The sequence below is a fragment of the Rutilus rutilus genome, assembly GCF_951802725.1.
Source record: "Rutilus rutilus genome assembly, chromosome: 12".
Lineage (NCBI taxonomy): Eukaryota > Metazoa > Chordata > Actinopteri > Cypriniformes > Leuciscidae > Rutilus > Rutilus rutilus.
Window position 1 is genome coordinate 16,531,650 of NC_140217.1, and position 12,010 is coordinate 16,543,659.

At 41.4% G+C, this 12,010-nt stretch overlaps 1 protein-coding gene across 6 annotated transcripts in view; it reads right to left on the reverse strand.

The window, feature by feature from the left end:
• The window catches only part of LOC311301003 (inactive rhomboid protein 2-like), a 210,814-nt gene that overhangs the window by 139,644 nt on the left and 59,160 nt on the right, over nucleotides 1–12,010 (reverse strand). The gene's annotated exons all lie outside the window — the stretch shown is intronic.

The following is a 12,010-nucleotide window of genomic DNA, read 5'->3' on the forward strand; positions in this document are numbered from 1 at the left end:
AACCGACAAAAATTTAAATCTAAACACCTTGAAGACTAAACCAAACTGCCGTTCTATATATATTAGCCAATGAAACTCATTTAAACTAATAAACTCTAATCTCATACATTTATAAACTAATTAACTTAAATTTAATAGCTAATTAACTAATAAACTCATGAATTCATAGACTTATGAACTCTTAAACTCATAAATTAATAAACTCTGAACTCTAAACTCATTTAAACTTATAAACTCTAAACTCAAAAACTCATACACTTATAAACTCATCAATTTATACACACCCAGAACACCCTAGCAACCACTCAAAAGACCCTAGCAACCACCCAAAAGACCCTAGCAACCGCCTAGCAACCACCCAGAACACCCTAGCAACCACTCAAAAGACCCTAGCAACCACCCAAAAGACCCTAGCAACCGCCTAGCAACCACCCAAAAGACCCTAGCAACCACCCAAAAGACCCTAGCAACCGCCTAGCAACCACCCAAAACACCCTAGCAACCACTCAAAAGACCCTAGCAACCACCCAAAAGACCCTAGCAACCACCTAGCAACCACCCAAAACACCCTAGCAACCACCCAAAACACCCTAGCAACCGCCTAGCAACCACCCAAAAGACCCTAGCAACCACCCAGAATACCCTAGCAACCACCCAAAACAGCCTAGCAACCACCCAGAACACCCTGGCCACCACCTAGCAACCAGCCAGAATACCTTAGCAACGCCTAGCAACACCATAGCAACCACCCAGAACACCCTAGCAACTGCCTAGCAACCACCCAGAACACCCTAGCAACCACCCAAAATACCGTAGCAACCGCCTAGCAACACCATAGCAACCACCCATAACACCCTAGCAACTGCCTAGCAACCACCCAGAATACCCTAGCAACCGCCTAGCAACCACCCAAAACACCCTAGCAACCGCCTAGCAACCACCCAAAACACCCTAGCAACCACCCAAAAGACCCTAGCAACCACCCAAAATATCCTAGCAACCACCCAGAACACCCTAGCAACCACCTAGCAACCACACAAAATACCCTAGCAACCGCCTAGCAACACCATAGCGACCACCCATAACATCCTAACAACCGCCTAGCAAAAAACTTTCCGGTCCAAACTTTCTCAAGCCAACTTAAAGTTTGTCTCGACGAACTTTCGCATCTAGTTAAGTTGGCTTGAGAGAGCCAACATATTGAAATCCTATTTAAACTTATTATTATTATTATTATTATTATTCTGAGACTAAAATTTCTATATGAAACTCGTCCTAGAGCTTTAACTCTACGTACTCCAAACTCGGCTCAGACACTCAAACTTTTCTGACTAAGTGTGCTATCTATTTTCAGACTGATCGGACTTACGGTTTTCCTAAAAATGACGATCAAAACTCGGAAAAACTCCCATTGACTTAACATTGGGCATTCTAAAAAAATTCAAACTCACCAACCGACAAAAATTTAAATCTAAATCCCTTGAAAACTAATTCAAACTGCCATTCTATATATATTAGCCAATGAAACTCATTTAAACTAATAAACTCTAATCTCATACACTTATAAACTAATTAACTTAAATTTAATAACTAATTAACTAATAAACTCATGAATTCATAGACTTATGAACTCTTAAACTCATAAATTAATAAATTCTGAACTCTAAACTCATTTAAACTTATAAACTCTAAACTCAAAAACTTGTACACTTATAAACTCTAAACTCATAAACTCTGAGTGTGTGTGTGTGTGTGTGTGTGTCTGAGTGAGTGTGTGAGCGAGGTAGTCTGTGTGAGTGTGTGTGTGTGTGTGTGTGTGTGTGTGTGTGTGTGTGTGTGTTTGTTTGTATCTATCTAACTTATTTATATATATATCATAAACTTCAAACTACTTTAAACTACTTTAAACTTCAAACCAATTTAAACTTCTTAAGTTTAAAGCTCCCAGCTCCCAAGCAACTCCATAGCAACCAAACTTGAGTACCCTAGCAACCGTTTTGCAAGACCTATATCTCTGTATCAGAACATCGTATAGAGATGAGGTTTGGCTCTTTTGACTCATGCTAGCAAACAGCACTTCCAACATGCTACACATGCTAGCAGTGAATAGCTACATGCTAATAGCGATTAGTTAAGTAAGAACTCTATAAAAACTCCATAGTAACCATCTGTGACAACTACCAACCACCTAGTAACACCATATCAACCGCCCAGAACACCCTAGCAACACCATAGCAACCACCAAAACACCCTAGCAACCACCTAGCAACATCATAGCAACCACCCAGAACACCCTAGCAACCGCCTAGCAACACCATAGCGACCACCAAAACACCCTAGCAACCGCCTAGCAACAGCATAACAACCACCCAGAACAACCTAGTGTAATTGTGTGTGTGTGAGAGAGAGTGTGTGTGTGTGTCTATGTGTGTGTGTGTGTGTAAACTCAAAAACTCGTACACACTCATTTAAACTTATAAACTCTGAGTGTGTGTGTGTGTGTGTGTGTGTGTGTGAGTTAATGAGCTTGTCTGTGTGTTAGTGTGTGTGTGAGAGAGAGATAGTGTGTGTGTGTGTGTGTGTGTGTGTGTGTGTGTGTGTGTGTGAGAGAGAGTGAGTGTGTCTGTGCTTGTGTGTGTGTGTATGTCGAAAATTTAAATCTAAACACCTTGAAGAGTAAACTAAACTGCCGTTCTATATACTATATTAGCCAATGAGACTCATTTAAACTAATGAACTAAACTCATACACTTATAAACTAATTAACTTATAAACTCATGAATTCATAGACTTATGAACTCTTAAACTCATAAATTAATAAACTCTGAACTCTTAAACTCATTTAAACTTATAAACTCTAAACTCAAAAACTTGTACACTTATAAACTCTAAACTCATAAACTCTGAGTGTGTGTGTGTGTGTGTGTGTGTGTGTCTGAGTGAGTGTGTGAGCGAGGTAGTCTGTGTGAGTGTGTGTGTGTGTGTTACCCTAGCAACCACACAGAATACCTTAGCAACCGCCTAGCAACACCATAGCAACCACCCAGAACACCCTAGCAACCACCTAACAACACCATAGCAACCACCAAGAACACCCTAGCAACCGCCTAGCAACCACCCAGAATACCTTAGCAACTGCCTAGCAACACCATAGCAACCACCCAGAACACCCTAGAAACCACCTAGCAACACAATAGCAACCACCCAGAACACCCTAGCAACCGCCTAGCAACCACCCAGAATACCCTAGCAACACCATAGCAACCGCCTAGCAACCAACCAGAATACCCTAGCGACCACCTAGCAACACAATAGCAACCACCCATAATACCCTAGCAACTGCCTAGCAACAACATAGCAACGACCCAGAACACCCTAGCAACAGCCTAGCAACTTTTTAACTTTAAACTACTTGAAACTTTAAACTGCTTTAAACTTCAAACTAATTTAAATTTTAAACTACTTTGAACTTCAAACTACTTTAAACGTCGAAGTACTTTAAACTTCAAACTACTTACAACTACTTTAAACTTAAAACTACTTTAAACTTAAAACTACTTTAAACTTAAAACTACTTTAAACTTTAAACTACTTTAAACTTTAAACTAAATTAAATTTCAAACTTCTTTAAACTTTAAACTAAATTAAACTTCAAACTACTTTAATCTTCAAACTACTTTAAACTTCAAACTTTCCGGTCCAAACTTTCTCAAGCCAACTTAAAGTTTGTCTCGACGAACTTTTTAATCTAGTTATTATTATTCTTCTGACCCTAAAAAAATCTATATCAAACTCCTCCTAGAGCTTTAACTCTACATACTGCAAACTCGGCTCGGACACTCAGACTGATCTGACTCGGTATGCTATATCTTTTCAGACTGATCGGACTTACGGTTTTCCTAAAAATGACGATCAAAACTCGAAAAAACTCATTCAAAAACTCCCATTGACTTACATTGGGGAGTTCTAAAAAATTCAAACCGACAAAAATTTAAATCTAAACACCTTGAAGACTAAACCAAACTGCCGTTCTATATACTATATGAGCCATTGAGACTAATTTAAACTAATAAACTCTAAACTATAAACACTTATAAACTAATTAACTTATAAACTCATGAATTCATAAACTTATGAACTCTTAAACTCATAAATTAATAAACTCTGAACTCTTAATCTCATTTAAACTTATAAACTCTAAACTGATTTAAACTTATAAACTCAAAACTCAAGAACTCATACACTTATAAACTCATCAATTTATACACTTATAAACTCTAAACTCAGACACACACACTGAGTTTATGAGTGAGTGTGTGAGCGAGTTAGTGTGTGTGTGTGTGTGTGTGTGTGTGTGTGTGTGTTTGTGTGTTTGTGTGTTTGTGTGTGTGTCTATCTAACTTATTTATCTACCTGTCAAACTTCAAACTACTGTAAACTACTGTAAACTTCAAACCACTATAAACTTCTTAAGTTTAAATCTTCCAGCTCCCAAGCAACTCCATAGCAACCAAACTCGAGTACCCTAGCAACCGTTTTGTAAGACCTATATCTCTGTATCAGAACATCGTATAGAGATGAGGTTTGGCTCTTTTGACTCATGCTAGCAAACAGCACTTCCAACATACTACACATGCTAGCAGTGAATAGCTACATGCTAATAGTGATTAGTTAAGTGTTAAATCATGCCAAGATCATGCTAAGAACTCTATAAAAACTCCATAGTAACCATCTGTGACAACTACCAGCCACCTAGTAACACCATATCAACCGCCCTGAATACCTTAGCAACCGCCTAGCAACACCATAGCAACCACCCATAACACCCTAGCAACCGCCTAGCAACCACCCAGAACAGCCTAGCAACCACCCATAACACCCTAGCAACCACCTAGCAACCACCCTAGCAACCACCCAAAAGACCCTAGAAACCGCCTAGCAACCACCCAAAAGACCCTAGCAACCACCGAAATATCCTAGCAACCGCCTAGCAACCACCCAAAAGACCCTAGCAACTACCCAAAATATCCTAGCAACCGCCTAGCAACTACCCAAAAGACCCTAGCAACCACCCAGAACACCCTAGCAACCGCCTAGCAACAACCCAGAACACCCTAGCAACCACCCAAAAGACCCTAGCAACCACCCCAAATATCCTAGCAACCACCCAAAACACCCTAGCAACGCCTAGCAACCACCCAAAAGACCCTAGCAACCACCGAGAACACCCTAGCAACCACCCAAAATACCCTAGCAACCACCCAAAAGACCCTAGCAACCACCCAAAACACCATAGCAACCGCCTAGCAACCACCCAAAAGACCCTAGCAACCACCCAAAATATCCTAGCAACCACCCAAAACACCCTAGCAACCGCCTAGCAACCACCCAAAAGACCCTAGCAACCACCCAAAACATCCTAGCAACCACCCAAAAGACCCTAGCAACCACCTAGCAACCACCCAAAAGACCCTAGCAACCACCTAAAATATCCTAGCAACCGCCTAGCAACCACCCAAAAGACCCTAGCAACCATCAGAAATATCCTAGCAACCGCCTAGCAACCACCCAGAATACCCTAGCAACCACCCAAAACAGCCTAGCAACCACCCAGAAAACCCTAGCAACCGCCTAGCAACCACCCAGAATACCCTAGCAACCACCTAGAACACCCTAGCAACCACCCAAAATACCCTAGCAACCACCCAAAAGACCTTAGCAACCACCCAGGACACCCTAGCAACCACCCAGAACACCCTAGCAACCACCCAAAATACCCTAGCAACACCATAGCAACCACCCATAACATCCTAGCAACTGCCTAGCAAAAAACGTTCTGCTCCAAACTTTTCTCAAGCCAACTTAAAGTTTGTCTCGACGAACTTTCGCATCTAGTTATTATTATTATTCTTCTTACCAAAAAATTACACTCAATCTCCTCCTAGAGCTTTAACTCTACATACTCCAAACTCGGCTCAAACCTTCAAACTGTTCTGACTCGAGTTGCTTTATCTTTTCAGACTGATCGGACTTACGGTTTTCCTACAAATGACGATCAAAACTCGGAAAAACTCCCATTGACTTACATTGGGGAGTTCTAAAAAATTCAAATCCAGATTCAAACTCACCAACCGACAAAAATTCAAATCTAAACACCTTGAAGACTAAACCAAACTGCCATTCTATATATATTAGCCAATGAAACTCATTTAAACTAATAAACTCTAATCTCATACATTTATAAACTAATTAACTTAAATTTAATAACTAATTAACTAATAAACTCATGAATTCATAGACTTATGAACTCTTAAACTCATAAATTAATAAACTCTGAACTCTAAACTCATTTAAACTTATAAACTCTAAACTCAAAAACTCGTACACATATAAACTCTAAACTCATAAACTCTGAGTGTGTGTGTGTGTCTGAGTGAGTGTGTGACCGAGGTAGTCTGAGTGAGTGTGTGTGTGTGTGTGTGTGTGTGTGTGTGTGTGTTTGTGTGTATCTATCTAACTTATTTATATATCTATCATAAACTTCAAACTACTTTAAACTACTTTAAACTTCAAACCACTTTAAACTTCTTAAGTTTAATGCTTCCAGCTCCCAAGCAACTCCATAGCAACCAAACTTGAGTACCCTAGCAACCGTTTTGCAAGACCTATATCTCTGTATCAGAACATCGTATAGAGATGAGGTTTGGCTCTTTTGACTCATGCTAGCAAACAGCACTTCCAACATGCTACACATGCTAGCAGTGAATAGCTACATGCTAATAGCGATTAGTTAAGTGTTAAATCATGCCAAGATCATGCTAAGAACTCTAGAAAAACTCCATAGTAACCATCTGTGACAACTACCAACCACCTAGTAACACCATATCAACCGCCCTGAATACCATAGCAACCCCCCAGAACACCCTAGCAACCGCCTAGCAACCACCCAAAAGACCCTAGCAACCGCCTAGCAACCACCCAAAACACCCTAACAACCGCCTAGCAACCACCCAAAAGACCCTAGCAACCACCCAAAAGACCCTAGCAACCACCCAAAATATCCCAGCAACCGCCTAGCAACCACCCAGAATACCCTAGCAACCACCCAGAAACCCTAGCAACCGCCTAGCAACCACTCAGAACACCCTAGCAACCACCCAAAATACCCTAGCAACCACCCAAAATACCATAGCAACCACCCAAAAGACCCTAGCAACCGCCTAGCAACCACCCAGAACACCCTAGCAACCACCCAAAAGACCCTAGCAACCACCTAGCAACCACCCAAAATATCCTAGCAACCACCCAAAAAACCCTAGCATCCGCCTAGCAACCACCCAAAAGACCCTAGCAACCACCCAGAATACCCTAGCAACCACCCAAAACACCCTAGCCACCACCTAGCAACCACCCAGAAGACCTTAGCAACGCCTAGCAACACCATAGCAACCACCCATAACACCCTAGCAACTGCCTAGCAACCACCCAGAACACCCTAGCAACCACCCAAAATACCTTAGCAACCGCCCAGCAACACCATAGCAACCACACATAACACCCTAGCAACCACCCAAAATACCCTAGCAACCGCCTAGCAACCACCCAAAAGACCCTAGCAACCACCCAAAATATCCTAGCAACCACCCAAAACACCCTAGCAACCGCCTAGCAACCACCCAAAAGACCCTAGCAACCACCCAAAAGACCCTAGCAACCGCCTAGCAACCACCAAAAATATCCTAGCAACCACCCAGAACACCCTAGCAACCACCTAGCAACCGCCTAGCAACCACCCAAAAGACCCTAGCAACCGCCTAGCAACCACACAAAACACCCTAGCAACCGCCTAGCAACCACCGATAATACCTTAGCAACCGCCTAGCAACACCATAGCGACCACCTATAACATCCTAACAACTGCCTAGCAAAAAACTTTCCGGTCCAAACTTTCTCAAGCCAACTTAAAGTTTGTCTCAACGAACTTTCACATCTAGTTAAGTTGGCTTGAGAAAGCCAACTTACTGATATTGTACTTAAACTTATTATTATTATTATTCTTCTGTGAAAAACTGTTGACTCAAACTCGTCCTAGAGCTTTAACTCTACATACTCCAAACTCGGCTCAGACACTCAAACTGATCTGAAGTTAGTTGCTTTATCTTTTCAGACTGATCGGACTTACGGTTTTCCTACAAATGACGATCAAAACTCGGAAAAACTCCCATTGACTTACATTGGGGAGTTCTAAAAAATTCAAATCCAGATTCAAACTCACCAACCGACAAAAATTCAAATCTAAACACCTTGAAGACTAAACCAAACTGCCGTTCTATATATATTAGCCAATGAAACTCATTTAAACTAATAAACTCTAATCTCATACACTTATAAACTAATTAACTTAAATTTAATAACTAATTAACTAATAAACTCATGAATTCATAGACTTATGAACTCTTAAACTCATAAATTAATAAACTCTGAACTCTAAACTCATTTAAACTTATAAACTCTAAACTCAAAAACTCGTACACTTATAAACTCTAAACTCATAAACTCTGAGTGTGTGTGTGTGTCTGAGTGAGTGTCTGAGCGAGGTAGTCTGAGTGAGTGTGTGTGTGTGTGTGTGTGTGTGTGTGTGTGTGTGTTTGTGTGTATCTATCTAACTTATTTATATATCTATCATAAACTTCAAACTACTTTAAACTTCTTAAGTTTAATGCTTCCAGCTCCCAAGCAACTCCATAGCAACCAAACTTGAGTACCCTAGCAACCGTTTTGCAAGACCTATATCTCTGTATCAGAACATCGTATAGAGATGAGTTTTGGCTCTTTTGACTCATGCTAGCAAACAGCACTTCCAACATGCTACACATGCTAGCAGTGAATAGCTACATGCTAATAGCAATTAGTTAAGTGTTAAATCATGCCAAGATCATGCTAAGAACTCTATAAAAACTCCATAGTAACCATCTGTGACAACTACCAGCCACCTAGTAACACCATATCAACCGCCCTGAATACCATAGCAACCACCCAGAACACCCTAGCAACCGCCTAGCAACCACCCAGAACACCCTAGCAACCACCCAAAATACCCTAGCAACCACTCAAAATATCCTAGCAACCACCCAAAACACCCTAGCAACCGCCTAGCAACCACCCAAAAGACCCTAGCAACCACCTAGCAACCACCCAAAAGACCCTAGCAACCACCCAAAACACCCTAGCAACCGCCTAGCAACCACCCAAAAGACCCTAGCAACCACCCAAAATATCCTAGTTTCACCCAGAACACCCTAGCAACCGCCTAGCAACCACCCAGAACACCCTAACAACCACCCAAAATACATTAGCAACACCCTAGCAACCACACAGAATACCTTAGCAACCGCCTAGCAACACCATAGCAACCACCCAGAACACCCTAGCAACCACCTAACAACACCATAGCAACCACCAAGAACACCCTAGCAACTGCCTAGCAACCACCCAGAATACCTTAGCAACTGCCTAGCAACACCATAGCAACCACCCAGGACACCCTAGAAACCACCTAGCAACACAATAGCAACCACCCAGAACACCCTAGCAACCGCCTAGCAACCACCCAGAATACCCTAGCAACACCATAGCAACCGCCTAGCAACCACCCAGAATACCCTAGCAACACCATAGCAACCGCCTAGCAACCAACCAGAATACCCTAGCAACTGCCTAGCAACAACATAGCAACGACCCAGAACACCCTAGCAACAGCCTAGCAACTTTTTTAACTTTAAACTACTTGAAACTTTAAACTGCTTTAAACTTCAAACTAATTTAAATTTTAAACTACTTTGAACTTCAAACTACTTTAAACGTTGAAGTACTTTAAACTTCAAACTACTTACAACTACTTTAAACTTAAAACTACTTTAAACTTTAAACTACTTTAAACTTTAAACTACTTTAACCTTTAAACTAAATTAAACTTCAAACTACTTTAAACTTCAAACTAAATTAAACTTCAAACTACTTTAAACTTTAAACTAAATTAAACTTCAAACTTCTTTAAACTTTAAACTAAATTAAACTTCAAACTACTTTAATCTTCAAACTACTTTAAACTTTAAACTTTCCAGTCCAAACTTTCTCAAGCCAACTTAAAGTTTGTCTCGACGAACTTTTTAATCTAGTTATTATTATTATTATTCTTACCAAAAAATTACACTCAATCTCCTCCTAGAGCTTTAACTCTACATACTCCAAACTCGGCTCAGACCTTCAAACTGTTCTGACTCGAGTTGCTTTATCTTTTCAGACTGATCGGACTTACGGTTTTCCTAAAAATGACGATCAAAACTCGGAAAAACTCCCATTGACTTAACATTGGGCATTCTAAAAAAATTCAAATCCAAACCGACGTTTTCACACACACAGACTCCAAAAGGGCCTGACACCCCTGCGATTCTCTCCCTCTCTCTCTCCCTCAGAGGATTTATATTATCGAGCAACCAATAAGTAATGGCCTAAAATCTTCATAGCAACCACCCAGGACAACCTAGCAACTGCCTAGTAACCACCCAGAACACCCTAGCAACCACCCAAAATAACCTAGCAACCACTGAAAATATCCTAGCAACCGCCTAGCAACCACCCAGTACACCCTAGTAACCACCCATAACATCCTAGCAACTGCTTAGCAACCACCCAGAACACCCTAGCAACCACCCAAAACACCCTAGCAACCGCCTAGCAACCACCCAGAATACCTTAGAAACCGCCTAGCAACACCATAGCAACCACCCAAAAGACTCTAGCAACCACCCAAAATATCCTAGCAACTGCCTAGCAACGACCCAGAACACCCTAGTAACCACCCAAAATAACCTAGCAACACCCTAGTAACATCCATAACACCCTAGTAACCACTCAAAATACCCTAGCAACCGCCTAGCAACCACCCAAAAGACCCTAGCAACCACCGAAAATATCCTAGCAACCGCCTAGCAACCACCCAGAACACCCTAGTAACCACCCATAACATCCTAGTAACCGCCTAGCAACCACCCAGAACGCCCTAGCAACCACCCAAAATACCCTAGCAACCGCCTAGCAACCACCCAGAATACCTTAGCAACCGCCTAGCAACACCATAGCAACCACCCAGAACAGCCTAGCAACCGCCTAGCAACCGCCTAGAAACACCCTAGCAACCACCCAAAACACCTTAGCAACCGATTAACAACACCATAGCAACCGCCTAGCATCCATCCAGAATACCCTAGAAACCGCTTAGCAACACCATAGCAACCACCCAGAATACCCTAGCAACCACCTAGCAACACCATAGCGACCACCCATAACATCCTAGCAACCGCCTAGCAAAAAACGTTCTGGTCCAAACTTTCTCAAGCCACTTGACTCGACGAACTTTCGCATCTAGTTATTATTATTATTCTGACTGGAAAAAAAAACTATATGTATCTCCTCCTAGAGCTTTAAAACTCTACATACTCCAAACTCGGCACAGACACTCAGACTGATCTGACTCGGTGTGCTCTATCTTTTTAGACTGATCGGACTTACGGTTTTCCTACAAATGACGATCAAATCTCGGAAAAAAACATTTGAATTAAAATTGTGGAATGTTCAGGTTTTTTAAACTGCCAAACTGCCAAAAATTCAAATTTAAATCCCTTGAAACCCTAAACTAAATCGGTCCGTGTACTTTTTGATCATTTCATTTCCTGTTTGGAATGGAATAACGAGAAATGAAAACCAGCTCGTTTATTCGATTTTTAGTTTAGTTTAAAAAACGAAAAATGAGATTTTGGCCCGATTTTTCATTTTTCGTTTGTGGTTTACAAATCGGTGTATGGGTTCGATATTTCATTTGCACACGTGGGCGGCGCTGAAACGCCCCTTTCATCTGATTGGTCAAAACGCTCCGCCTTCAGTAAGCTACTAGCTTTTCTTTCTGTCAGGCAGAATAAGAGTCAGTACGAGTGCGGCACTGACAAATGCA